At 39.5% G+C, this 26,001-nt stretch overlaps 1 protein-coding gene across 2 annotated transcripts in view; it reads left to right on the top strand.

Moving 5' to 3' along the window:
- The window catches only part of LOC103047438 (RALY RNA binding protein like), a 280,689-nt gene that overhangs the window by 84,412 nt on the left and 170,276 nt on the right, over positions 1–26,001 (top strand). The gene's annotated exons all lie outside the window — the stretch shown is intronic.

Here is a 26,001-nt window from a genome sequence, read left to right on the forward strand (position 1 = left end):
TGATAATGCATTAACATCAACCAGAGAAGAAGAAGAAGAAGAAGAAGAAGAAGAAGAAGAAGAAGAAGAAGAAGAAGAAGAAGAAGAAGAAGAAAGTGCTTTATTATCTTAGTCTGTGTCTCCAAAAAGTGCCCAAGCACAACAAATTACATATTCACTCACTGAATAATCAGCACTTTCCATGTTTAAACACCATGTAGACATTTAAAAGGATTTTAAATCTCATGATCAGCTGTTTCTATCGTTTTTAGAGATGGAGGACATGGCACAAATAATTGTTGGCTAATCGAAAAAAAAATTATCGTCAGATTAGTCGACTACCAAGTATATAAGTTGCAGCCCTACTCAACACGGGCAGAGCTCAAATAATGCAAAGAAAACAAGTTCATATTCATAAAGTTTTAAGAGTTCAGAAATCAATATTTGGTGGAATAGCCCTGGTTTTTAATCACAGTTTTCATTCATCTTGGCATCATGTTCTCCTCCACCAGTCTTACACACTGCTTTTGGATAACTTTATGCCTTAACTCCTGGTGCAAAAATTCAAGCAGTTCAGCTTGGTTTGTGAAGAGAGGTGTTGGGTTTAGTTCAGTCCCTGTTTGAGTGTAAGTGTGTGGGTGTAAAGTAAGATGGGGAGAGGGGGGGTGTTAGCTCCGTGTGTTGAGGAGTCTGATGGTCTAAGGAAAGAAACTGTTGCAGAGTCTGGTAATCGAGACTTTGGTGCTACAGCATCAGTGAGGAATGGGTGGGGTTATCTACAATGCTGGTGGCTTTACGGATGTGGTGGACTCATTTGTTTGAGACAGTTTTGAAAACATTCAGATTTGAGCAAATTTGTGAGCTGAGCACAATGGAATTTCTTATTATTCTCATTTTTAGCAATCTACAGAGCATGCGCAGTGCAGGGAAAGGTCATTTATTGGAAGTTTTATAGCATTGCTGCATCCTGCTGACTTATTTCCCTCTGAGCGTTTATGTAAAGTGACTGTCTTGCGGGATGTGCCAGCGCTCAGCGTGAGCTTCTTCCGAGTGCTGCCTTCCTGTTCTCCCGTTCCCCCAGTGAGGCAGTGTTCTGCCGAGATTTCAGACCAACCCAACACGGTGTGACAGTTTTAGTTGAAAGAGTGAAAAAAAATCACTCAAACTATGTGTGTTTAAGCAAATGCACCTGTGTCAACAACTTGTACCACTGCAAACAAACTACTTGTAAGAGATCAAGTGTAGTGCACAGGCAGCGTGTCAACAAATTACTTCACCCAGCTGCTATGCCCAGGCTGCTGATCACCACGGCAAATCAAAACAAACATAATTACTACCCCCACGCCACCCCACACCACCCCAACCACACCACCACCAATCACACAGCATGTTGAGTATGTTTTGCAGTCGTAGGTTCAAATCACATCATCTACACAAAGATTCATCAAACAGCCAATTAAAAAAAAGGAGAAAAAAAGCATCCGAGAGTCATTGTTCAAAGCCGGCTCTGACTCACATCCCTCCTTCTATTTGTGTGTTTTAATTTATTTTATTTTTTTAAAGCTTTGCCAACTGCAGCCGTGTGCTTTGTTGATAAGGTCCTGGGGCAGTATTGGGAGCTGCTGCTAAATATGTAAATTGCTGGACTTTTTTTCTATTCACCGTATCTTGTTATCTCGCAGCCTGTGGTAGTTTTCACGGAGGTCCTCTTCTCCTCCAGCGTTACAGTGACAGAGTCTGTGGGCTGGCCGCGCCGCTCCGCGCGCTTTTGATATCCATGATGCAAGGACACTGACAAGGCAGCAAGGACACTGACAAGGCAGCCCGTCCTCCTAAAATGTGCTCCCAACACATCTCAGTTATTTCCGGCACGCACAGAAGGCGTAAAAACACAAACAGGCGCCAGGATCATACTAACCTGCGTCCAATAAAAAAAAAACACGCCCACTACTACCTCATTCTCTGTTGGGCTATGGAACTGCCAGTCGGCTGTTAATAAAGCAGACTTTATCGCCTCTTATGCGAATCATCAGTCATTACAACTGCTGGCACTGACTGAAACTTGGATCAAACCTGAAAATACTGCTACTCCGGCGGCTCTTTCCAATTGTTATTCCTTCTCCCACACTTCTCGTCCCTCTGGACGAGGAGGTGGAACGGGCCTATTAATCGCTAATGGCTTAAAACATACTCCACTATTACCGGCAAACACATTCAATACATTTGAGTATCATGCCACACTGGTTAATACTCCAGCAAAACTTGCCATTATTGTTCTCTACCGTCCTCCTGGACAAATGGGCGAATTCACGCATGAACTTGACATGCTACTGTCTTCTATCCCTGAGCAAGATTGTCCCATGCTCATTCTAGGGGATATGAACATCCACCATGACAGTACCAGCTTCACAGACTTCCTATCCCTCATGCAGTCTTTCGAACTGGAGCAGGTCCCCAGCCCTCCAACACATAAAGCTGGCAAACATCTAGACCTGATCTTCACTCGTAACTGTGACACCGACTCTCTAACTGTCACTCCTTTGCACGTCTCAGATCACTACTTTATGAAACTCAATGTTCATATTTCAAAAAAACCCACAGCTACTCCTACTATGGTCTTGTTACGCCGAAATCTTCGAGATCTCTCAGCAGACCAGTACTCCTTGCTGGTGACTGACAATATGCCTCCACCAGGCTCATTTTCATCACTCAATGTAAATGATGCCACTGACACTCTCTGCTCCACACTAAGCTCCTGTTTGGACAACCTCTGTCCTCTTACATCTCAAGCCATTAGCTCAAACAAACCGCAGCCATGGCTCAAAAATGACACACTCAGGGAACTACGCTCCAAACTCCGAGCTGCCGAAAGAAAATGGCAAAAACAAGCAGACCTAAAAAATTACCAACTGCTCCTGGCTTCTTTTTCAGCCAACCTCACTACTGCTAAAGCTGAATTTTATCACAATAAATTCTGCTCTCTCACAGACTCCCGGAAACTATTTGCTACATTTAAATCACTACTCAACCCTCCGCCTCCTCCTCCGGCTACATGCCTTACGGCTGAAACACTTGCCTCATTCTTTACTGGCAAAGTGGCGGCCATCAGCAACCAGTTTACTGATGCACAATGTAGCAGTCCTACTACATCCTCTACTGCCCGGTGTCCCTCCACCGAAGGCGTTGCTTTCTCCTCGTTCACTCCTCTCACTGAGAACGAGACACTGGCTCTCCTAACACGTAGCCATCCTACTACGTGTCCGCTTGACCCAATTCCTTCAAACCTACTGCAAACTATCGCACCTGCAATCATTCCGGCTATCACTCACACGATCAATGCCTCTTTAACTTCTGGTGTATTCCCCACTGCTTTCAAACAAGCACATGTGACACCACTGCTTAAAAAGCCTTCTCTCAACCCCGCCCAGGTTGACAACTACAGACCGGTCTCACTGCTACCCTTTCTCTCTAAAACACTAGAAAGAGCTGTTTTAAATCAGGTCTCTGGCTTCCTCTCCCAGAATGACCTTCTGGACCAGAACCAATCTGGGTTCAAAAAAGGACACTCTACCGAGACGGCTCTGTTGTCTGTGACTGAAGCGTTGAAAACTGCCAGAGCTGCAGGTCAGTCCTCAGTGCTCATTCTGCTGGACCTCTCGGCTGCATTTGACACAGTCAACCACGACTTCCTCCTAACTATACTCTCAAACATGGGGATCGCAGACAATGTGCTGTCATGGTTCAGATCGTACCTCACTGGGCGCTCGTTCAAGGTGTCGTGGCAAGGACAGCTGTCCTCAGCCCGCTCCTTATCCACTGGGGTTCCCCAAGGTTCGGTACTGGGACCCCTTCTCTTCTCCATATACACCACCTCTCTTGGTCAGGTTGTCCGCTCACACGGATTTTCGTACCATTGCTTTGCTGATGACACCCAGCTATACCTGTCGTTCTCACCTGAAGATCACTCAATCTCTGCACGGATATCGCAGTGTCTCTCTGACATATCCTCATGGATGAAGGAGCATCACCTTCAATTAAATCTCTCAAAGACTGAACTTCTGGTCATACCAGCAAAACCATCTTTTCAACACAACTTCTCTATAAGTATCGACTCTCTCTCTCTCTCACCGACAAAGGTTGCTAGGAACCTGGGTGTTCTGGTTGATGACCAACTCTCCTTCACGCACCATGTGGCCTCAGTTGCTCGGTCCTGCCGCTTTGCGCTCTATAACATCCGAAAAATTAGACCGTTCTTGATGCAACAGGCCACCCAACTCCTGGTACAAGCAGTCGTCATCTCACGCCTCGACTACTGCAATGCCCTGCTAACTGGCCTCCCGGCCTGCGTAGTAAAACCACTCCAGATGATCCAGAACGCAGCAGCACGTCTGGTCTTCAACCAGCCAAAACGGGCACATGTCACCCCGCTGCTCATTGAGCTCCATTGGCTACCAGTTGATGCTCGCATCAAATTCAAAGCTCTTACAATCGCCTACAAGGTGATGTCAGAACAGGCTCCTTCCTACCTGCACTCGCTCCTGAAGGCTTACGCTACCTCCCGGCCGCTGCGCTCCTCCAATGAACGTCGCCTCGCTTTGCCAAACATTCACACAAAGCAATCCAGACTGTTCTCATACAGAGTTCCCCAATGGTGGAACAAACTACCTTCCACTACCAGATCAGGAGAATCTCTTGCTATCTTTAATAAACTCCTGAAGACTGAGCTCTTCAAAGAGCACTTACTCTCCTAACACCTCTAACACACTAACTACTTCTAACTTCATTTCCTTCTTCCCCTCCTTCACTCCTCTATCATATTACTCCCCATTGACCTCCTTTTATCCCTATCCAAAGATGTTTTACCTTTAAACTTATTTTACATTGTACTTGACTATTGTAAGTCGCTTTGGACAAAAGCGTCTGCCAAATGTAATGTAATGTAATGTAATGTAATGATGCGAACGAGGACAGGAATGATGAGAGAGCATTAGATCTGAGCCTGTGATAAAACCGCCATCACTCCTACATATATATCTCTATATGCTTTTATATTGCCCACACAGTGTCTGAGCAAGCCCAAAGCACTGCAAATTAAAAAAGAGCTGCAAAATCACTAAACACATCCATCAAAATGACAACGAGCGCTGCATTTAACACAAGGCTGTACACACTTTCTCAAACATTTTTGTGAAAAAAAGACAACACAGATGCTCTATTTAAAGAAAAGTTATGGTATTTACCTTCAAAATGACTGATTTCAAATACGTTTAATGGCAATCACATGTATCTATATACCTGCCACTCTTTTTGTTGTTGTTTAGCATGCTAATGCTAACAACTTCACTTTATAACTGTAACTTTGGGGAAATAAGCAGGACAGCATTTGCAAGGACTATGCAATGCTGTAATATTACTGTACTGCATCAGTCAGCATGCATCTTTTACTTTACAGATGCTGGTTGTATATCTCTCAGCTTGTCCAGAAGTGCACGTGTAAAGTGTGTCCTTGAGAATTGCAATTTCAGAATGCATAGGGAATACAAGAGCAATAAATAACATTTTTCTCATAATGTTATCATATTGTTGCAATGTTACAAAAGTCATTTATTAGATCTTTATTTAGGAAATACATTTCTGAAATGCAGCAGAATACAATAGCCATATAAGTTACAATCAATCTACTGAAATATTATAAATACATTTAGTTTTTGCCAGTTACATGTTATAAAGTTGTGGCATTTAATTAAAACATTAAAAAATAGTTTGCAGTGCTTGAATGCATGAATTTAAAACGTATATTAATTAAATATGCTTTCTGTTTTCTGGTGTTACCACAATTTTAGGAGTATATGTGCATTAAGAAGTACAGCTATGATTAAACCATAGTTAGAAATCTGGCTAGACAATTTATTAAAAATGTTATATCCCAATATTTTAAGACATTGCAGAAAAACAATGCCAGTCGTAAAATAGGTGAGGTAATCTCAGAATTCTAGCACCTTTTTGTTGTACTGTGGTTGGATTTGTAGTGTTTCTGAAACTAATTATACTAATAATTTTTTTTAAGCATCTATAAATTTGCTGCATTTTGATGAATGTGTTTCCTGATTGAACCACTTGTTTTTAATTAGCTGTGATTTTCTTATTGAATAACTGGGGACAGCTAAAGGTCTAGAGGTCTAAAGGTCAGAGAGGTGTTTTTTATCTGGTTCCCAGTTTGATCCCTTATATGGGCAGGTAGTGGTAGTTATGGGAGGGAGGGAAGCTTGTTTTCTTTTCCATCAACCTTTAGAGCTAAGGTGCCCTTGAAAAAGCCACCAGATCCCAGTGTATTGATGTAACTTCCCCCCACTTCAGGTGTGTATTTACCCGTGTGTGTATGTGTGTGTGTGTGTGTGTTGGTCATAGCCAAACATGGGTTAAATATAAAAGTTGTATTCCTTTTTTTAATTTATTTTTTTCTGCTGTGCAATGGCTGTACGTTTCTAGCCCTGTATCCTCTGAGGGTTGAAGCATCATCTTCTAATAATAATATCGACTTCATTAATGTGTGCTCAGACTGCTGTATCCATAGCTCTGATGCAGCGGGTAATGTAAGGTCTGTGTGGGAGTAAAGATGTGACAGCGGAATAATATAGACGACTGCTAAAGGCAAGGTGCTTTCTGCATTTACGGCACAGTCACATGCTTTCGGTTGCCTGCCTAACTGTGGGTCACGCTGCAGCAATTGTAAATTGTGTTATAACTCTATTTTCTTTTATCATTTCCTCTGCAGGACTGGATGTGTCAGACTGCAGCTGCAGATAAGGCCTCCGCGTTTTCCTCTCCGCACCCCCCTCCCTTTCTCTTTCCCTCTATTCAATCGGTGGTCATGGAAGCGATTTGATTTTTGGAGATGCAGCCTCTTAATACGCCGTAATGACACCATAGCGCTGTACTTGAGATATGTCATTACAGCAGCCTTGGCAGTTGTTTTACTGAGGTACAGTGTGTAAAATAGGCACAAGTTGCCCATCAGAGATGGGGGAAGTAATTGCCCTATTCCATCTTAATCATGTCCTACTCACGATTCACTTCTATTTTCTCCTCCAATTCATGATCCTGTCAGGATGTCGAATTACTGTTGATGCATCTTCCCATCTCAGCTGCTGATAGCACTGTTCTGTGATGTGGCTCCTCAGTTAGAGGAAGCAAAAGTGTGCAATGCTGTAAGATCACTTTAACAATGCATCTAAGTGACTGGTAGTATTAGAATAGGCTTTTCTTGATTTTAAAGCAATTCAAGGCTGGGTTCTTTTTACATTTTTGAAGTATAAGAATCCTTCATTGATTATTTGCTGTAAAACAGTTGGTTCATCTTGATTTATTATAGTAAAAGAATTGGTTCTGCTTGATTTCCATCAGTTTAAGAATGTGCTATTAGTTGCTCTTGGCAATACAAGAACTCGTTCATCCTTGCTTCCAAGAAGTACAAAAAAAAAAGAGTTCTACTTGATTTTTGGCAGAATAAGAGCATGTTTTTCTTCGTTGTTGTTCGTAGTGATTGTTTTTTCTCTATAAAAGCACGGTGAATGCTTTTTAATGCTTTAATATCTACAGACTTGTACGTCTGAGTAAATCAGGAAGGAAATAAATGCTTAAACCAGCAGTGGAATATTAGATATAATATATAAAATATAGAGTATAAAGGTAAAACAGAGATATCAAACTGAAAAAAAAAAAAATAAGAACAAAATCCTATGCTCTGGTATGTTGTTATATTTGCTGCTGTATTGTTACTGACCCTGCCTGTCCCCTACTACTCCTGTTAGCCTAGCCCCTTTATTAATAAACTGTGTGATTGGCATCTGCGAGTGTCTGTCATGTGTCTGAGCAGCGTGACACCACTAGATATATAAAGTATATAAAGGTGTGCTTTGTGTTTATGATCATCATCATCATCATCATCATCATCACACTTCCAGGACTTACAATACAGTTCTGAAGCAGTAGAGTAAAATGAAAAGATTTCAGCTAAGAGTAAAACTGTTTCCGAGTCAGCTGGATACAAACTTCAACAAGAAATAACAAATATAATGAAATCTTGTCAGATTCTATGAATATTATGTGAATCAGTGTGGACTAACCGGTGCTGGCAAGGTTTGATTCATTGTAGGTTCATGCTAGAATTTTCTGGTGAAATATTATCTTAAATTAAGAGCGGCAATTTACGGAGTGTAATATAATACATAGCTAATTAGGTCCTAAATCCTCTTTTATTGCTTTCTACATTTTTGTTCTATTTTTAGTGCCTTTACTGCCTGGGGTCCCAAACAGGATTTTAAATGAAATTTAATTAATGGTGTTTTTAATTATAATTAGTCGTGTTCGTAGATAAGAAAAATGACCAGTTTCACATTTAGATATGACCTGCCGGTTCCGTCGCCGGAGGAGGCAGCCTCCAGTTCTGTGCTCAGATCACCGTGTCTAAGAGTTCAGATCACTATAATTAGTGAATCTTAGAGATCAGTGTTTGATCTTTCATCTCCATCACCAGCAGATATTAAAGTCTGGAGAAGATGTCTGGCTCTGACTGCAGCTCACAGATCCAGAATTACGAGAAGGTTCTGCTGATTCCCACAAACACACAAAGCAAGCCCCCCGCTGTTAGTAATCAAGACTGAACAAATCGTCTGCCATGTTTTAAAAAGAGCTGATCAAATAGAACCGTCTCAAAGTGTTGGAGGACATACACCCTGAAGCAGCAAACGAATCAGCACTCAGGGCCCAAACTTTTAAGCTCCAGCGTTTGATCCACCCATAATTTTAATTTGCTGTTTCATCTCGCAACTAAAATGAAACTTTTTGAAGATATGTCTCTTTCTGCTCCCCTCAGAAAGAAATTCATCTCTTCAAGGTTTTGATCTCCATCGCTTAAATTTAATGGTATTAGAGCTCCAGCTGTTTGAGGAGCCATGAAAGTGTGGATGGCGGTTTCAGGTGATCAGATATATAGAGATGTTTTGACTACCTTGCTTTGACAGTTTCACCGCAATAAGAAGAAGAAGCTGTACTTAAAAGGAAAGTTTTAAATTTTAAATGTAGTTGTTATCAGTTATTTCTTATTATGAATTTGATTACTAAGATTGCCTGGGTTTTATATTATGGATTAAATTTATCATAAAATTTGAAGATGATGCTTTTAAATCATGTTGAGGTTACACTAACTGTAATAGGCAGAATGGCATCTCTGTCATTGCTTCTCTATTGAAAACATACTTAAATAAAGAAAATGTACAAAATATTAGGTAACGTTTTACTTGGAACCTCCATGGTTGATGCCTATTAGATGCTTGTGTAGGCTACTCCTACCCATCACCAATACATAACAGACATTTTTATCATAAACATACAAAGACTCTTAAATACTTCTTATACTTAACTGTGTCCCTTAGGAAGTGGCAGTGCACGGGCCACCCAGCTTTGTAGCCTTGAATGGTCATGGGGAAATCTCTGGTGCAGGGGGGTTTCAGGTGACCTGTAAAAGAAGAAGAAAAGAAATGTTAACATATTTTGTTCTCTTGTATTTATATACTTACCTATTTCTTTCCTAGGTATGTAGTGTCCAAATAACCGGTTATGTAAATAGTTAATTACATTTATATGTTGTATTTTGTTCTGGTCGGGTTTACCCAGTGGTATATCCCTTTGGTTTAGTCTGGGGAGGCTAAAGGGGTATATAAGGGGGTAAATGGGACATTTGGGGGTTGGCTCAGGGGACGTGAGAGCTGGATGAATTTCTGTGCTGATCTGTTCAACTTACCGAGCTGATGAGTTCGAGGGACCCTGCTATGGACCACAGTATGTCTTACTGTTCTGTGTAGCTAGTGGTAGCTCTAGCCACTTCTTCCAGCGAACCCTGAGCAAAAAGTGTAAATGTCAGTATACTGTTTATTGTTTTTTTTGTAAAGAAAATAAAACTAAACCCATTGAGATCTCACGTCCGTTGCGGAACTCCATCATTCCCACTACAGCCTGCTATTTAAAAGAGATGAACTAACATTTAATTAAATGTCCATTAAAAGTCCATTAAAATAATAAAATTGATTCTTTATTGGATGAAACTCATAACCTTTAAAAGTCAGATGTAGGGTTAGGGTTAGGTTTTAGGTTAATGTTAAGGTTTGGGTGAAATTTTTGTGTTGATTCAAGATTAGGGTTAAGTTTAGCATCAGTAGTTCAGTTGCACTCAGTAGATATTCAGTTAAATGTTAGGTAAACACCCATGAGTCATCCACAGTGGAGCATCCAAGAAAAGTGACACCAAATATTAAATGTGTAAATGTTGTAAAATTCATTTTTAACAAAGACACACAAGGTTTTAGCAATATTGAACCGCAGATTATTTATCTGCAGATTACCACCAACTGTACATGAGTCTAAGCTCACACCTCAACAACAGCTAAAACTGTCCTTTGTACAAGAAGAATAAACCTGTGAGAATAATATTCATCTATACTATACATTTAGTAACAGAACTGAAACCACACAAATACTGTTTTGATCATACACTGACTGTTATTTACGGAGAACGGTGTCTCTCATTGATTCTCCAGGCCAGAACGCTGCTACTGCACTATGTAACTTTGGTGGAGCTACATGAACATAACTACATAACTCCAGAACTGTGTAATGCTGTGTAACCCAAGTTATATTCGTTGTAATCTCCTGTAGTATTACTCTACCACCTCAGTCCACATGAATCTTCACTGCTGAAACTGAGAATCTGTCCAATGTTAAGCTAAAGAGCTAAAGGCTAAAGCTGTTGCCATGTGGGTCAGCCAGACGTCACTCTTCCTGTAGCAGTTTTCTCCAGTTCCAGGAGTCTTTTGAAGGAGTGGGAAACAGTATTCACCACTCTCTGGCTTCATCTGTAATTTCTCTAAAGACAAGATTTATACTTTTAATAGTTACAGAGTTCTCTTTGTTTCTGTTTCTTTTTCTAGTTATTATGATAAAAGCGTGAATGTGCTGTGTGTAAGTGTAAGTGTGTAAATGCTGCAGTTGAGATTGCAGTAAATCTGTTTCAATACTGCTTTTAAAATCTATTTCCAAAGCTCAGATTTTTTTTTTTTTTTACAATACGAATATATATATATATATATACAGTTTTTAGTTCATTTGCTTTCATTAAAGGCCCTGAAAGATTATTGTAAAATGTTGTTTGAACCATTTCCAGTTATTTACCAGACTTAAAGAGCTTGCAAAAATGGCCAAAAAATAAGTAATTAAAAAAAAGGGATGTTCTTAAACTTTACAAATTTCACATAATGTACATAGTCTTATTTTAAGCATTTTCTAGTACATTCATTCTAAATAAAGGCAGACATATCTTTATATAAATACACATACATACTATATATAGGGTGAATTTACCTGCCCGAGCTCTATTTTTTATATATAAAAAAACATTTTTGCTCGATATTTCCCTCCTGATTGCGCAACATTGTTTTAGCGGGCCGCTGATTCCCACCCGTCAGAGTGACGGCGGCGAGGGCTGAAAACGCACGAGCTGAGCTTTACAGAGTGTCAGCTTATCACTTATTGATGTCTGCTGGATGTGTTGTGAGGGACACTGATCTAAGCGCAGTGCTGGGAATGAAGCGGGGTTTTTTGGGAGCGCTGCTTTGGGCCCCGTGGCCTGTTTCTCATGTCTGACTGTCTTTCTTGGAGGGAATGCCCAGATCAGAGCGGGAGACAGATTTCAGCCGAAAGTCCGCAAAGTCCACAGGAGGACAGGAGCCTTTGAAATGTCACACGGGCGAGCTCGACAGCGGAGGCTTTAAAGAGGAGACCGAGGGGGAAGAAGTGTCAGAAAGCAACAGATTGAGGGAGATGGTGAAAGAGGAAAAGATAGAAGGAGGCTTTTTCTCAGAGAATGACAGAAAGCAGTGCAAGATGGTTAGAAAGACGGGAGTGCAGTGGAGGAATTCTGTGTGTTCGGTAGTAATCGGGTGTATTACACTGACAATTTCTCAGTTTTAGTATCTGGATTGTGAACTGAAAACAGATACACCTTTAAAAAACGAGTTTTCCTAACCCTTGAACGCTAACGTCAATTTAATTTTCATATGATTTTCATTGTGTTGCTGCTATCTGAGCTGCATGGGACTTTGGGGAGCTTCAGGAAGCTCATTGATGTCATTAATATTATGGTTGATTCCTTCCAATCTATGTTTTTTTAAGAGGCATAGCGTTCAGGTGATTTTCATCCCACGTTAATGATAATAGTGAAAGGAACATATTGTGGCGTCTGTGTGTGTGTGTGTGTGTGTGTGTGTGCCAGCTTTTAGTGTGCCTGTGGGGGCGGGGTATGGTAATCCGGGGCCAGCGGGGCATTATGGGGGTATGTTTTGGGTGGGTTAAGGGGACCTACCATCTTTGTGTGGGATAGCTGGGTTGGTGGCCTCAGGGCTGTTTGTGAGGTGGTGGCAGTTGGGTTTCGCTCTCCTAGCCTTGTTAAAGGCTATAAGTGAGTGGCAAGCCCGTTAATAAAGAGCTGTTGAGTACTTGCAATGAGTCTCACGAGTCCTCCTTCCTCTTCCACGCCACAATATTTTATGGGTGTAATTTACCTGATGTTTTTGATGTTGGTGTTTGTGTGTTTAAATCAGACACTCACATGTCTCAGGAATGGGTGGACCAAATACCAAGTTCCCAGCAGCATTATTTTTTTTGTTAGGACATTTATACCAATTTAAAAAAAAATTTTTTAGCTTTTTTTAGGTTCACCAATGATACCTTTTTTATTTTATATGATGTTGTATGTTGTAAAATTAAAGAAAGGTTCCATAACTTCTCATACAGTGTTTACCCAACGTTAGTGATGGTGTTACTCATTTTAAGGTTAGTGTTCATTATCTATTGTGATTCATCTTCAGGTTTTTTACCAATCTGAAGAGTCATTTAAGCATCAGAAATTGTTCTTTGACCCCGTTTACAGGTGGTCAAATGTGTCTCTAGTTAGTCAGTCTGAAATCTGATTGGTGTGTGGGACCTAATATGTGAGTTTGCTTGTTGTACAGCAGGTATTACTGGTGTATTGTTTCCAGGGCTGTAGCGGCAAATTGTGGGCCCTGTACACTCTCAATGTCAGCGGGCCCCTAATCATGCCTCTACACAAGGAACATGAAAAACGTGACAAAAAAAATATATAAATCAGGATTTTTATGGGCTCCACTCCCTACTTGGGCCCTGGGTAGTCAGGTCCATTCCCCCCCCACTACCACGCTTTTTTTTGTTTCAGTTGTACCAGTTTTAGTTTAGATTGTTGAGTAATGTTTGGCAACTCTCCGTTTGTTTGTTTTTTAACTCTGAATGTGTTTTTAGAGCACACTGTGTGGTCATTCCCCAAGCAAGTATTTTATCATTCATTATTTAGAGCTCCAGAGCCTTGAGTGGAACAAGTTTAGGATCAAGAAGTAGGTTAATAGCCTCAGTGAGACAGCAGTCACAGCAGGGTAATTACTGTCTATGAAAAAAAAACTAAAATAGAAAAAGTAACATTTTTCAAAAACAGGGAAATTAAATCTTTTTTGATTGCCAGTTTGGTTCCCAATGGTGTCATTGTGGACAATCTGTTGCCAGTTCCATTGGCTTTGCTCTCTCTTATTGTGGGTTCAGGCACTGGTAGAACTGGTAGCTTTATGTGATGTGGATTCATAGCTAGTAGGTGGGAATCCAGTACACATACCCTCTTCTTTTACATCCGTGTCTTTGTGATGTGTGCAACATTTTAGTGGTTTAGCATTGTTAAATAATGCGTGGACATCCCTTACCCTCCCAGGACCTGGCGTCCACATGTGTGGACAGCGATCACATTTTGGGTTGTCTAGACCACAACACTAACTTTTGCTCTACAAGGGCCTGGTGTCCTCTTATGAGGCCACTATACTGTCACCTAGTGGTGGCAGAAGAGTTTAACATGTTACAGTTTTGATTTTGTTCAGAAATTTAAATGAACAGTTAATACAGTAATACAGTTAGTTTTTTTACTTCGTGTTGAAGCAGCACTTCAAATTTGCCAAATTGCTCAAAGGGGCACAACTTTGCACAACAATGCTGCTGTTTTCAGACCCAAAATAAATGTTTTGCACATCATTACTTTTTTTAATTGCAACTTCATCGTGATCTCCTCATACGTGGACATCATTTTTCTCAGGTGCCAATTAGCCCAAATAGCAAAGAGAAATAAACAATGCATGCCATGCAAGAATTCAGGTCTTAAAAATATGTGATCTCAATGTACATTTCTGCACTAATGCTGCATCGCAGAAGTGTACTGACACCCACCCATACTATCAGCTATGTATTACATATTCTAATTCATACATTTTTCTAATTAAAATGGGTAAGATCATGTTTTGAAGAGTAGTTTGAACACAGTGAGATCAAATCTTTTTCATCTTTTTTTTTATTTAAAGTATGTTTCAGCTTCACACATTAGCTGTGTTTCAAAGCCTAGGCTACAGTCAAAGTAGGACAGGTTCTTGGTAGAACCTTGTCAGTGGTCTATTGGTCATGCGTATGGAAAACTCTAACGAGGCTTTGTGTTGATGTTACCAGAAAGGTTTTTCCATTCTTGTTGTAAGTGCACAGAGAACTGTGGGTAGCCGAGGACTTGGAAGGATACATCAGTTGCGTCCTGGAAATCACTCTAAACTCCTTTCTGCCACAGATGTCTATTCATTTTGGAATAGACATCTGTGATTAAGCATCTGTGATTAAGCATGACCTGGGTGAAGTTGTTCTTCTGCTGTCTTGATACTCAGCTTTTCCAGCCTAATTTACAAAAATGTTGTGCAATCTAGAAAATAGAGTAGGCTCCAATTGAATGACTAATGCAGGATCCCAGTCCATCTCTTTTGGACTCTTGTGAAATACCTCAATAATGTTTTTTTTTTGTTTGTTTTTTTTCACTGATAATCAGGCTTGGTGTGAAAGGGCCATGTCGTCCCTGGGTCTGTCCAGGCACTGTGGGTTCAGTCGGGGTCGGTCAGCATGGCTCGTTCTCTAAGCGCACTGTAGAAGTTGTGAATTCTGCTTCAGTTCTCTGCCCTGCGAGGCTGTGGGCTAATGCTGTGGGCTAATTAGTGCCTTTGAATGATTCCTCTCTGGTCAGCTGCTAGAAAAGCAGGTAATTAGCTGAGTAATTTATGAATGCAAATGGGGGAAACGATAGTGTGACAGAGTGACTGTATTCAGACGGCCTCGGAAAATTAGAAAAAGCGAGAGAGAGAGAGAAAGAGAGAAAATGATGAAATACTTACAAAAAAAAATCAAAAGCACTGGCTGTCCTGTCCTGAAATTGCATCCTTTTGCCTGATGTCTTTCGTTTATCCTAATTCACATCCTTCTCTCTCTTTCTCTGCCTCCCTCTTGACTCTCAGTCTCTCTCTCTCTCACTCTCTCTCTCTCTCTCTCTGTCTCTTATACGCTCTTCTCTTGCTCCCTCAACCCCTCTCTTGCTCTCTTCACAGTTCATCAACAGCCTTGAATAATTCACCATGCAGCAGACATGGAATGCACCTCTGCTGAAAGATTCATACGCTGCTCTGCCAGCTCCCCGGCTGCCATGAAATATTGAGGGCTATTTGTACTTCATCCACACAAGCAAAACGCAATTAAAGGCAGGAGAAATAAATAAGAGTAATGAGAGTCCTCTCCGCTCCAGAAGGGGCTGACAAAGTCAGGTTGGGCTGCAGCACTAAATATAGCCACCATGCCCTGCCATCCCAATTAAGTAATGTAGTCAAACATGTAATTTACCTCCCCGCAACCTGCAATTTCCCCCTCGGCCCGGAACCGGGTCTAAACTGTGTCATCCCCATGCTTGTCATCAGGGTTTGATCCCTGAGCCGTGGGTCCGTTTCCTCTTTCCCTTTCTCCAGCCACTAGTGCTGTAATAGCACTGAAAAGAGTTCCCAGCTACGTGATCAACAAACGTGTAGAGAAAATAGAGAAATAATAGAAGAGAAAACTGAAAAGGAAGGGGGAAGATGTGCGAAAGAGAGAGAGAGAGAGAGAGAGAGAGACGGAGAGAGAGAGATAGAGTTGAGAACAAGACAAAAGACGAAGAAAAAGAGAAGATAAAAAAAAATAAACAAGAGAAAATAGATGGAGAAGTAATAAAAAAGAATCTTTAGAATCTTTACCTCTGTACAGAGGTGTTCCTAATGTAGTGCTCTGTGAGTGAGTGTAGTGCCGTAGATGTGTGTTTTGCAGTGGGTTAAACACTCTAATGCATCTTTGATGTAGTTAATGATTGGCTTGTTTGTTTTTGTCCTAAATGATTTATGCTTGCTGGATGATGTGAAGGCTGTAATTCATTAAAGTGCACACAGAACTTATCTGTGTAATCTGTGATTACCCAGGATGCCCACAGTGGGCAATAAAACGCTGAGTGATTTGTTATAGGGGTTGTTTGCATATTCACTCATAACAAATTAAAAAGGTTCGGTATAGCACCCAGGAGAGGAGCATGCTTGAGTAGTTTCACTTCACTTCACTGATTTATGTAAGTAGCATTGGGTCTGTATTGTGTTCAAGTAATTTTTGTGATGTAATACTTGTACTTTTAGTACTTTTTAATACTTTTCTAATAGAAATACAAACATTGTACATATAGACTATTGAATATTGTATGTAAGTGTTAGTTTAAAGAGTTATATTTGTTTGTTGACTTCTCACACACAACATCGTGGTTTGTAGCACAACATCTGACCAAGACCAAGTTTGTTAGCTGTTGATAATTATTTAATTGAACGATATTAAACCACTTTTTGCTCTATACCATGCCTGCAATCATGGCTGACGGTTAAAAAAAGTAGACTTGACACTAGAAGGTTTCCATTTTTATTGTTTTCTCTTAAATTGGCAGGATGTAGGAATGAGGGAGTAAAGAAACTATGCTTTCTCCTACTTCCTCATTAATGGTTGAGGCGCCCTCATGTAAGGGACCTAAACCCTAATTGCTTCTTGAGTCTTGGGTACAGTTCCTATACTGTTATTTTTTATAAGACGAATAAATAGTTCAATGGCAAGCTCTACACTTGTATCTATTACTTTTAACTAAAGAACCACAGTCTTGTGGGACAGTGGGACACATAATATCGCTTTCTCCCTTTTTTTGAATAGTCTGTGTCTGACACACTGTCTGCTAGAGGTTTAAATCAGATTTTAAATCAGATCTAAATGTAGCACGGCCTGATTTCTGTTGTCTCTTCTCCGCCGTGCTGGTGTTAATCAAAATGAAGGGTGCAGAAATGTAAGATATTGAACGTTCAGTGGTCTCTGTGACAGACATATTTTGCATGGTCTACTTGTCAGATTTGCTTATTTCTCCTTTCTGTTAAAGCTGTGCATGCAGCAGGGTCATCAATCACCTCACGGCAGGCCCGGAGAACACGGGCGTAAAGAAAATCAGAGCGCTCCTCCTTTGGAAATATATATATAAAAAAAAGCATTCTTAATGTTACAGAAAAAAAGCCGTTTTGAGAGTTGGGAATTTGGGGGCTAGTGTGCCAGGAGATTTCAATCAGCTAGCACTTGAGTATTCTCAACTTTTGATAAATATTAAATAAGCTGGCAAGAGATCAGAGCGCAGAAAAGAGAAGGGAAAAGGAGCCGAAGACGGCGCCTCAGATAAAAAGTTGTGTAGGCCGGTGCACGGCCTTAATGCGCCCGCCCGCTCCCCGCATCACAATCAGGCCAAGGAGAGCCGGCGAGGACGCGGCGGTAAATCAAGCTGCGGGTATTTACAGGAGGAGCCAGCAACAACAAAATATCCCTGACTTCCACTTTTAATGTCAGGTCTCAACCTGTGATTCCACATTAGCTTGACTGATTGGAGCGCCCTGACAATTGTAATTATCCCGGTGTCTTCAGACAGGCAAGGGCAATCCGCACAGACAGGGGGCAGCCTCCGTCTCAATTAGTCTGCTCCCTTTGATCGCCCCCTGCTCACTCATTCCCTCGCTCGTGAAAAAGAACACTTCAGTGACTCCGTGAAGGACAGGAGGAGCGGGTGGCCCACCCAGCGTGGCCTGCGGGTGTGTTGCGCCCTTGAAGCGGCGGCGGTCATGTCATTGAAAATACAGCAGCGTTTCTCGCGAGGCCTCGGCTTCTGAAGTCTGAAAATGTGCGCTTTGAAGCCGAGCTCTTGGCGTGCATTCAAAAAGCATATCAGAATAGCAGTTCTGTTCCAGAGATCGAATGGTGGGCTTTACTTCTAGACATCCGTAACTGAGCACTGAAAAGAGAAACTCATCCAACAACACAGCGGCACTACGCAGCTCTGTAAAAAACACACACCTGATACTCATAGAAGAAGCTCGTCCAGTGAGACTGGGGCAAAATTGGACAAGCTTTACGGAATTTAGGATGTATAATTTCATATGCTGTAGTGGTTGGTGTAGCATAACAGCACCTTCTGCCAGACTGAGGTTCTTTTTACCCAGATGGTCACCAATAATAGCCTTAGCCAAAACCCTTGAAGACACGTTACTTGTTGTTACTTTTTATCATGTAACGATGGCAGTGTAATTAAGCAATAAAACACTATAAGTGCTATAACGTGTAATATTGGCACTGCTGTGCTGTGGTCGTGCGATGTTATAGTACAAACCTCGAGTGTATAATTGCGATTATACCACAGTTCTATTATTGCTGTTTATTTAAGATTTCAAAGAGTTAAAGAGTACAAGAAAATATAAGCTGTTTGGTTTTAAACACTCCGCCAGTTAAAATAGTTCCATTGCTGCTCTGTTCATAGCTGCGCTGTTTGGCTTGTAAGCGCTGCATTGTTTCTAGGTTACCTGTATGTGGCGTAGTAATACATGGAGCTGTTTATAATTATCTTGTATATAAAAGCCTGTCTCTTTCTGTGTTTTTCAAGTATTCAGCATCATAACAAGCTATACCGACTATTCCGTTTGTATCTTTGTGTATGACTCATATACACAATACTCATTGTCTTGTTCATATACAGTATATTCAATGTCCTCAACCTGGCAACCCGCGTAAGCTTTGTGTAAAGAGGTGAAGAGGAGCGGTGGAAAATAACTCTCCCCAGTATTTTGCAATATGGCCACGATAGGCATTTGCTGTGATTTAGTATATACAGTTTCTTTGATTTTACTAGATTAAAAACCTCTGGAATATAATCAAGAGGAAGATGGATGATCACAAGCCATCAAACCAAACTGAACTGCTTGAATTTTTGCACCAGGAGTAAAGACATAAAGTTATCCAAAAGCAGTGTGTAAGACTGGTGGAGGAGAACATACCAAGATGTGAAAACTGTGATTATAAACCAGGGTTATTTCAACAAATATTGATTTCTAAACTCTTAAAACTTTATAAATATGACTTTTTTTTTTTTTGCATTATTTGAGGTCTGAAAGCTCTGCATCTTTTGTGTTTTTTCAGCCATTTCTCTTTTTTTTTTAATGCTATAAATTACAATATTTTTATTTGGAATTTGGGAAGAATGTTGTCTGTAGTTTATAGAATAAAACAACAGTGTTTATTTTACTCAAACATATACCTATAAATATCAAAATCAGAGAAACTGATTCAGAAACTAAAGTGGTCTCTTATTTTTTTCCAGAGCTGTATTGTTCCGTGAGCTAAAAAAATAGGCTAAATTGTGTTTTGTTTTTTTTCTCATCATTTTCTCAAGGCTTGTTCAGAGGTTGCTACAGGAGAACACGTGTCTGGGAGGAGCACGGATAGTTCAATAGAGATATCTATAGGAAAACTCCATTGCCTCACATCCCATCAGTCCTGTGGCCTTTGGACGAGAGCAGCTTGCATTCATCCTTTCATAAAGCTCTGTGATGTGCTTCAGAAAGATTTAGAAAAACCTCAAAGCCACACTCCACCATGCTGCTGTGGTCAATTCGTCCTGCTGTGGTCTGCTTCAGCGTGAGCTTGTCCCTGAGGAGGATGTCAGAGCAGGCTGTGGAAATGCCCTGGCTCTAACCCTCTGCCTCAGAACTCTGCTGCTATTACTGATGGATGGCTGTGCTATGTAACCTTAATTACAGAAAACTGAAAAGATAATTACATAGTTGCATTTTTTACATTTATTTGTTCTATATTTTGGAACATTGCTATTTGGCTATAAGAGCATTAGTGCTTCAGAGCAGAAACATTACATTGACAAATATTTTCTTAATGCAGGGGTTGGACAATGAAACTGAAACTCCTGGTTTTAGACCACAATAATTTATTGTGGTGACGGACAGTTCTGGTAGAAGCAGGAGAGTTGAGGTGCACATTGAATTCTGCCGTGATTTGAGCAGCCGTGGTTTTATGTTTTTTGGATACAATCCGGGTTAGCACCCGAACATCCCTTTCAGACAGCTTCCTCTTACAGCATCCACAGTTAATCCTTCTTGGTGGTATGCTGACATTACCCTGAATACCGTGGCTCTTGATGCATCACAAAGACTTGCTGTCTTGGTCACAGATGCGTCAATTTGTCAACAATTTGTCCTCTTTTGAACTCTGGTATGTCACCAATAATGTTGTGTGCATTGCAATATTTTGAGCAGAACTGTGCTCCTACTGTCATGTCTGGTGCTGTAGGCACTTCCTGTCCTTCCACTCTGGTCTCCAACGGAGGTTGTCAGCCTAACAACTACAATACCCAGAATGCATCACCCGCTGACAACACACACACTGCTGATCACGTGACACCTCACCTGCTCCGACCAGGAAGCCCTGAGTATTAGCATTAGTATAAAAGCACTGCTCAGACGCTCATCTGTGCCGCGTATTGCCTAGGTTTCGTCCGACATTACAAAGCGTTATTTCTGTGATTATTTTCTGTGTATGACCTTGCTTTTTGCTTTTTGACTACCGATTTTTGCCTTTGCCTTCGTTGTGGATTTTTTCGTGTATTACCCTGGACTGTTTATCGTTTATGTTTTTCGGATCACCTTTGATACTGCCTGCCTTGTATATGACCATTGGACTGTTTATCGTTTCTGTTTTTGGATTGCCTCTGATACTGCTTACTTCGTGTATGACCACTGGACTGCCTCACTATCCTGTTAAGCTCTCCGCTCCCAGGTATACCTTTACTAGTGTTTTGTTTCTACTGCTAATCTCATTCTCTGTACCCTGTGGGTTTTTAATAAAATCCTTGACTGGTTCCGCGAGTGTCTGTATTCTGTGCCCCATCATGACACCTACCCTGCTAATTGAACCTTCACACTCTGCTCTTACTGGTGCAGTAATGTGCAATTAATGAAGATAGGCCACCAGGCTGCTCCAATTTAGACATTTAACCTCCCACACTAAAATGACAGGTGTTTCAGTTTCATTGTCCAACCCCTGTATACCTTTCTTAAATAGCTAAACACAACTAAAACATTATTACACAATATTATACAATACAAGGGATATATCCATGTTTAACATAAAAAAATCATAACTGCTGTTCAGACCTGCTTCAAACATGATGCACAGCAAGACATCACCATCTGGCAGCATTACTGAGGAATCCTTGCCCATTCCTCAATGGCAGTCACCTCCAGTTCACTAATATTATTGGGCTTGCATTACCTTTTTTAAAATCCACCTACGATTTTCTATAGGGTTCAAATCAGGCCACTGTGACTGTAAGCCCTGAATCTTCCAGGACGTCTTCTGAAACCAAGCCTTTGGGGAATTATTGGAGGTATGCTGGGGAGGCATGGCATGTTTTCCTAGAATTTCATGATATTAGCAGCATCTACTTTGATGAGAAGACTTACCAAGGGATCATGGAACATTGCTGTGAAGATTTGATTGCATTCACTTATTAGCATATTGGTAAAGTCAGGTATTTAAGTTGGATGATTAATACTGGTTCACAAACTTTATTACTTTAGACTCAGACTCAGCTTCCTATTCTGTTGGCAACAACTTTCTATAGAGATTAAAGCAGTGTATGCATAATTGGAGCCTCTTAAAGTACCTTAAAGTAGCTGAATGTTCTAATTAGCAGATATATCTGGACATTTTTGGGTACTTAGGAATAAAATATATGATGTTAATTAATTGGTTAGAATCTGCACTCTACACAGAAATGAATCCATAAGCTAAGAGAGGATTGTAAACACAATAAAACTACTCTGCTTTGCTCTGCATTGACTTTTGACATGCATACGGATTGGTGTCAGAAGAGGATGGAAAACACAGCAATAAACATACAGCTCTGGAAAAAAAATAAGAGACCACTTAAAAACAATGATTTTTTTATATTTTACCAAACTGAAAACCTCTGGAATATAATCAAGAGGAAGATAGATGATCATAAGCCAACAAACCAAGCTGAACTGCTTGAATTTCTGCACCAGGAGTGCAGGCATAAAGTTATCCAAAAGCAGTGTGTAAAACTGGTGGAGGAGAACATGCCAAGATGCATGAAAACCAGGGTTATTCCACCAAATATTGATCTTAAAACTTTATGAATATGAACTTTTTTTTTCTATGCATTATTTGAAGTCTTATCGTTTTATTATTTCAGCCATTTCTCATTTTCAGCAAATGCATGAAAAAAGCAAGATGCATGAAAACTGTGATTAAAAACAGGATTATTCCACTAAATATTGATTTCTGAACTCTTAAAACTTTATGAATATGATCTTGTTTTCTTTGCATTATTTGATTGGAATTTGGAAATTATGAAATTATGGAAATTATGCTGTCCTTGTTTAAAGAATAAAACAACTTCATTTGACTCAAACATAAACCTATAATTAGCAAAATCAGAGAAACTGATTCAGAAACTGAAGTGGTATCTTAATTTTTTTACAGAGCTGTATAATACAACTTCTAATATACAGTAATTCGAGCTGTGATGATATGATATATTAAATTGCATTATTAAATTATATTATATAAATAATATTAAATTATATTAAATTATATATCTGATTGCATTCAGACATTAGAGCATTATGTAGCTTCGGGACTGATGTTGAACCGAGTGATTAGTTCTGGATCAGGAACTTCCACTGGGTTCTCTGGAATGGTGAGCTCAGAGCTTTATTGCATTTAGACCTAGGTTTATACTGTAACACTCTATCTGATGATTAGCATTGGACATGCTGAGTTTAGACGCAGGATCAGCTTCTCCAGAGCTCCCATTTTATTGGCAATGCTTTTTCTACGTAGATTAAAGCTGTGTCTCTATAATTAAAACATTTGAAACGTTTTTTTTAGAGTGTGTGTGTGTGTGTGTATGTGTGTGTGTGTTAAAGTAGATGAATGTGCTAATTGGAAGAAGTGTCTGGGCAGTTCTTTGGTGCATTTTATTTACTTTTTAGGGGTATGCTTAGAAACCAAAAAAAAACTGGTATTGATTAAATGGTTAGACCCTGTACCTTCAGCAGAACTCAATCCATGATTTACAAGTAGGGAAATAAATAAGTTTGTAAATAAATTTATGGTGCATAACTCTGCTTTATCAGGTTTGAATCTGCAGTTTTGTGTATAGTTTAACATTGAAAGAAGGCAGATAAGGGCAAATATTAGAATGAACAAGAACATAAAATGCTTAATATCATTCATATCAGATAACAATAAGATACAGTAACTGCAGTTTCAATTGCATTCAGCCCACAGGAGCATTAGTGAGGTTAGGTATTGATGTTGGGTGATTAGTTCTGGATCACAAACTCCAAATCATAATAAGGGTATTGGATAAAAGTCCATCGGTCCAGAAAACAGCGTTCCACTGCTCCACAGCCCAACACTGGGGAGCGTTATAATCCCTGGCACTGAGTGTGTTGATCTTAGGCTCAGACTCAGCTTCTCCATAGCTTCCCATTCTGTTGGCGATGCTTTTCTGTGGAGATTAAAGCAGTGTGTGCATAATTGGAGCCTGTGTCAGTAATGAGTGCACGTTAAAGTAGCTGAATGCGCTAATTAGCAGAGACAGGTGGATGTTCTGGGGGCTACTTAGGAATAAAAATGTGATTGATTAAATGGTTAGAATCTGCACTTTCAGCAGAATCAGATCTATACTAAAGGGTAACATTAAACTTCTCTGTATTGCTGTGCATGAATAGGTATGTGTGTGCTCCTTTTATGTACAGATTGGTGTCAAATGAGATAAAAAAAACAAACAAAATAATAAAATAACAACCTAAAATCAAATATCTAATAGTTATTTTTAGAATACTTTGTCTTTTAAAGTCTTATTACTTGAAACAAATCATAAATACAGTAATTTTTTCCAGCTTAATCATTTTGTTATTATTTTTAACTTTTCATTTTACTGTCATGGCAAACTGTGGACAATATTAGTACAAAAAATTGCTATTTGATGAAATCATGGTGGACATGGCTGTTCTGTTTCAAAAATAAAAAAAAAATGATCTGCTGTAATTATTCTAATTACATTAATATTTGACCACGACAGAGTGGACAGCTTGAACTTTACCTCAGAGTGAGAAATATTAAGTGAAATTAATAATATTAATTACTGAACACTGAACAGTAAATGTCTTCAGTCCCTTTTCTTAACCCTTGTGTGGTTTTCATATTTTTGTTACTCGTTTACTTTGTTACTTGTATTTAATTCAGCAAAATTAAGCAATTTTACATTAAAATGCTTTACACATGCTCGCTTCACCTAAATTGCAAGCAATATAAACAGCTTACATGGTTAATATTTGCCCTTTACCTTTCTTATGTCACATTTCTTTTAAAAAGTGCTACTCTTTTTTTATTCGTTTTTTAATAAAATGTAAAAGAAAATGAATTAAACTCAAGATATGAGTAGAAAATTTGTTTAGTTTCAAATTTACAAATGAAGCAATGTTTATTAGCCCTTGGCCAAACATACTGTATGTAATATAAATGTTTAAAGGAGGGGGGGCTCATTTTCACAAAAAATGAGCCAATGCCAATGAGTTTGGGTTAGAAAAAATATATTTTTTGTATCATTTGATGAAAAATGAAAACTGGTCCCACAGACCCGAACACCACACAAGGGTTAAGATACTTTCTAAAAGAGAATTACTGGAGAAGTTTAAGTTTTTAGTTTGATATTTTTATGGAATCAGCTAAACAAGTCATTTAAATGCCTAAAATAATTTTAAAAATCATCTTAACTATAAAAACACTGATATTTAAAAATAAAATGTGTTTTTGACCCAATTAAAATAATCATTCAACTTTAAACAGGCATTATTGTGGACATAGCAAAAAAACTCACGTCCAAATTAAAGAAAACTGTATAAAATTTATATTTATCTATATTTATATATGTATAGTAATGCATTCTTTTAGAGTTTATATTCATACCTTTTATATAATGTCTTGTTACACATACACATTGTTACATAACATAACCTAACATAACATAACTAATCATGTGGACGTATGTGGACTAGGGCTGTCCCTAACGATTATTTTTTAAACGATTATTCTAACGATTATTTTTTTCGATTAGTCGACTAATCTATTCATTGAGAAACATATTTAAATAATTATTATTTTACGTTTTAAAGCAAACGATAAATTACTATATTTATATATAATAACAACAACAACAACAACACAAGCCTACTAAACCAAACCCCACACTTATAATCACTTACATGTACAGCACGTTGTTTAGATCTATAACGCTAAAAATGGATAAGCTCCCATACACCACAACCGTGTGTTGTTTTCTGTGACCGCTAGATTTTGTGACCACTGGCAAGTAGTTCTCAGCAGACCGGTGCACTGGCCGATTCGAAACGTGTTCGTTTCTAATGTTTACCCCGACTGGCCAAAACGGTTCAGTTTAGGGCTGAGGGTAAGGTGTAGGTATAGAAAGCTTCCGTTTTGCCAATGAACGCTCATAACCGTGAGCACTGGTCACAAAATTCCGATGGTGACAGAATACGGTGTGACACCGCAGCGCCGACGGCGCTAGCTAAAATAACTTAAGGCAGCTAGCTTAGCTAAACACCTGAACTTATGAATAATGCTACT

The sequence above is a fragment of the Astyanax mexicanus genome, chromosome 6 (genome assembly GCF_023375975.1).
Source record: "Astyanax mexicanus isolate ESR-SI-001 chromosome 6, AstMex3_surface, whole genome shotgun sequence".
In the NCBI taxonomy this organism is placed as follows: domain Eukaryota; kingdom Metazoa; phylum Chordata; class Actinopteri; order Characiformes; family Acestrorhamphidae; genus Astyanax; species Astyanax mexicanus.